This window comes from Cebus imitator, unplaced genomic scaffold, assembly GCF_001604975.1.
Source record: "Cebus imitator isolate Cc_AM_T3 unplaced genomic scaffold, Cebus_imitator-1.0 Scaffold286, whole genome shotgun sequence".
Classification (NCBI taxonomy): domain Eukaryota; kingdom Metazoa; phylum Chordata; class Mammalia; order Primates; family Cebidae; genus Cebus; species Cebus imitator.
Window position 1 is genome coordinate 755702 of NW_016107601.1, and position 4387 is coordinate 760088.

General features: G+C 47.0%; 1 protein-coding gene across 1 annotated transcript in view; it reads left to right on the plus strand.

The window, feature by feature from the left end:
* The first annotated feature begins 203 nt into the window (after positions 1-203).
* CAPN13 (calpain 13) overlaps positions 204-4387 on the plus strand; it is an 86080-nt gene continuing 81896 nt past the window's right edge. The window contains exon 1 of the mRNA XM_017501943.2: positions 204-349. The gene's annotated coding sequence lies outside the window, so the exon portion shown is untranslated. The remainder of the gene's footprint in view (positions 350-4387) is intronic.

Below are 4387 nucleotides of genomic sequence, written 5' to 3' on the forward strand. Positions count from 1 at the left end.
CAAAAAATGGGCAGCTCAGAGGCCCCAGGAAGTGAGGTGGGACCAGCAGATAGGCTTGGGTGGAGTATCTGGAAGCTGTTGCTATTTGCAGCCTCTGTCCTCTCTCTCTCCAAGAGGCACCAGGGCCCAGTGCTGAGATCACTGTTTAACGAAGGTGGAGCCCGCCCTTACCTGGTACAATATTTATAAGGAAAATCCAGAGGGCAGGAGTAAGCAGACACCAGCACTGCTCTCTCTCCCAGACGCCGTGCTCTCCTCTGCCAGTCTCCTCCACCACTCTCCATCCCGAGAGCCTGTGGAAGCTGCCCCGTCTCCCCTCCTCCATCAGATACACTTGTCTAGGAAACAGGTAAGGTGTGAGTGGTCATCTCCCAGAGCTGTGGACCAAGGCAGTCCTTTAAACATTAGTGAGGTTGTACAAGCCTCTAGAGAGCTTCATGATGTCAAGTCTGAGTTCCCACCTACAGAGGTACACATTCAGTAGCTCTGAAAATGGAGTGTTTCTGATGCAAGTGGTCCAAGGGTATGCTTTAAGAAAAACTAGGGCAAAGGGTGAGTTAATTTTCTAAGAGAAGCGAATCCAGATTTTGCATAGTTCGTGCAAAGAGAATATTTCTTAATCATTCTGTTATCTTTGATTTCTGCTCATTCTCAGTTGTGACCTTGAGGACTGTGTTCACCATAAGGGACACGCTGATGACAGAAATCATGTCTTCTTTGTTCACTGACATGTAGTTTCTGATACATAGTAGGTACTTCATAAACATTTGCTGAAAGGAAGAGTGGGCCCCGGGACCTTTGTTTTCTAATCATCCAGCTTGTTAGTTATAGGAATGAAGTTGAAAACTCTGGGTTAATCACAAAAGACAGATCATTACAACTTCAGAGATTCAGAAGGTTCCTATATGCTTCTAGCAGTGTTGTGGTCACACATGTCTGTCTCTGTAACTGCTAAAGTTGCATAATCTTTGAGATGTGATGGTGTTCTCAGGGAGACAGTTCCAGCTGCTCAGCTTGGACCCAAGTTAACCAGATTAGAATAAGCGCAGATATTTTCCCTGTATAGTTACAGTTGGGTCATCAACTACTGACTGCCCCATTTGTCCTGGGTTACAAACACAATTTTGCTTACACCTAAGTGGCAATAACTAGATCTTCAATCAGATTATTTTCTTGAATTGTCTCACCTTTGTACCCAGCTTGATATAAGAGGTTTTTTTTTTTCTTTGAAGATTAGAGGAGTGACAGCTGCAGGAAGGCTTACTTATTAGTAGATTGGTTAATGGAAATGTGATAATCTACCAACTGTGTAATATGCAAAAGGCATATGTAGCATGAGTTCATTGTCCCAATTTGTAGATGGAAAAAGTGAGGGACCTGGTGAGTGACTTGCTGCTAAAGTTCATACCAGGTGCAAATGACAGAGCTAGACTTCTGCTGTGCCTGGTAGGTACCCTGTCTTGTCTCCTAGTTATTGGGTTGTATTCAGTTACCCTCTTAAAAGAACACCTTAGAAGGAAAGGTGCTCTGAAGAAATGCACACATTAGGCCAGGCACTGTGGCTCACACCTGTCATCTGAACACTTTGGGAGGCCGAGGTGGATGGATTGCTTGAGCCCAGGAATTCAAGATTAGGCTGGGCAACATGGCGAAACCCTGTCTCTACAAAAAAAATGTAAAAATTTAGGGGCTGGGAAAAAATATTAGCTATGTGTGGTGGTGCACACCTGTAGTCCCAGCTATTGGGGGCAGGAGGAGGGATGCCGTGATTGAGGTTGAAAGGATTGCTTGAGCCCAGGAGGTTGAGGCTGCAGTGAGCTAGGATCATGCCACTGTACGCCAGCCTGAGCGACAGAGCAAGACACTGTATTGAAAAAAAAAAAAAAAAAAAAAAAAAAGACCAACCTACTGGCCCTGAGGCACACTCTGTGTCAAGCATTGTGCTTGATACTTCCATATGGTGAGCTATGTGATTTGGGGCATGTTCCTTAACCTCTTGGGGTCTCAGTTTTCTCATCACTAAAACGTGGTAGCAACAGTAATCTACCTCAAATGGTCATTGAAAGGATCGAATGAGATCGTGTATGGAAAGCACTTAGCAGTACTTGAACACATGGCAAGTGCTCAAAACATTTTTGTCATTGTTGTTGATGTTATTTTAGCCTGGCTTCTCTATAAAACAAAGCCTGAGGTAAAGCTTAAGTGTGACTGTATTTACTTGGTAGGTAAGACACCAGGGGAGTGAGAGTCAGGGAAGTGGGAAATGAGAGGAAAAAAAGGGGCAGCAGTGAGGGATGATGTGCCACCCACCTGGCCTCTCTTGACAAAGAGGCATGGCCAGCCACTTGGCCAAAGCAGGGCCCCTCTGGGCTGGTGTTGCAGATGCATTGTGCCTTGGAAAACTCTATCCAAGTGAGGGTGGAGAGGACTTTATATGTTGGCTCACTCTGTCTCCTCTCTTCTTGTTCAAAGCTTGCCCTATGGGGAGTTAACTGCCATGCACTTCCAGCTTGTTTCTTCTGACCCCCTTGGCAGCCACTGGGAAAACTAGATCTAATTGCTAGAGGCTTAGCACCTCATCTGAGTCCAGAAGTGGTCAGAAGAGCCACTTCCTTGGCTAGAGTAGAAAAGGGACCAAGAGTCCAAGAGTCAGAGACTAAGAGAACCTGAGACAGCACCTAAGAAAGGCTTAATAAAGACCAAAACATCATTATTAATATCTATTGAACACTGTGTATGGCACTAATGTTCCTGCCTGTACATCACCTCTTTCTCCCATGAGAAAACCGTAAAGGGGACCCTGGATGGGCTGGTCCATCCCATCTCTCCTCAATGTTTGGAAGAAGTCAGGTTGAGGGCATCCTAACTCTCTCAGAACTGTCCATGGTGGAGAATGCCACTGATAGACAGCAAGAAAGTCCACAGCCTTGCAAAAGACCAGAGCAGAATCAAGAGGAGGTGTTGATTTTCTACCAAACTTGGGGCTCCATCTTTTGAACAAGTGCTTCCTAAAGCATGGTATACCTAGAACACTAATTTTGGGGGCTGTTGCTGGGGACTCCTTGATATAAAGCATTTATGATCAAATATCTGGATGAACGTTGCCTCCCACTCGTCCCTCCTCGGAGAATCATGATTCATGTTTACTAAATAAGGCTCAGAGAAGGCCAAAACAAAGAAACCAGCTGCACTGAGTCCACCAGAGCTTCCCATACTGAACTCCTGTCAGAAATGCAGCTTGGGACCATGTGTCTGTGGACCCAGTCTCTTTTGTCTTGATTCCTAAATTCTCAGGGGACTCTTCTCCACTATGCACTGCTTTCGTTTTGCACAAACCCTTTTGAAGAAAAAATTCTGCAATATAAGGGAAGGCTGTGTGGTGTATGAGAAGCTTGCCAATCTGCAAAGCTGATTCTCCCAGGAAACGACCAGGAAAGCTCAGCCAAGCGTTGTTTCTGCGTCTTAATAATAAAGAGAGGTGAACAAGGCAATCCCCAAGGGGTCTCCCAGCCTCCTGTAATCCATGATGCTCATGTTGCAAGGCAGCTAAAGGTCACCCTGTCTACCTCTTGCATTGCCTCAGGGACAAGCTATTTAGTGAATAAAGAGATCCAAATTTTTAAGACATGTTATAGGGGTATGAAGTGAAGGTTTGCCTGCTGCTTCCCTCTCTGGTGAACTGAACATGAAATGGGGATGTGTACCATGTCCCAGGGTAGTGGCTGGGGCGATGAGTTGCCTCTAAGGACGTGGGCTGGAGGACATCAGAACCACACACCTGCCTTCAGCAGAGGCACCCAGTGGCCCACTAGAGGCCATTGGTTCACCGGTTTAATCCTTAACCAGATGTGGCTGTCAACCAGCTGAACTATATATACCATTAAGCCCCATATCAGAAAGCTCTAGCTTTCTTGCAGGAACTTAAGATACTGTCAGATGGCATGACCCTGGCGGGAGATGAGGGCAGAGGCTTTCTGCAGGGGCTGGCTCCTGGGACTCCAGCCGACAAGCCACCCCAAGCACGTTCCATCAACCCGGGGCTGTCCTGAACCAGTGCTGCCATCCCCTTGGACTTGTCCTCAAATGGTCTTCTCTGTCAGCCAGGTCATCTTCCCCAGGTGGAGGGACTCCCCACAGCTACCTGCCTGTTCTGGAACATAGCCCAGGCAGCAAGAGAGGAGGAGGTCTCCTGGGATCTCGTCTCCCTCTCTTCTCAGGCAGAGGCTTCCAGGCCTGTCTCCTCTGCCCCAGGTCCTGTCCTTCCCACCATCTCCCCAGTGAGCCCTGCACGAGCTGGTGTTTAGGCCATTTCTGCTCCTTTCTCTTTCCTCTCTTTCCTTCTTGCCCTTAGTCTTTGCCTTTGGAAGCTCTGGTGCTCCCAGCTTTC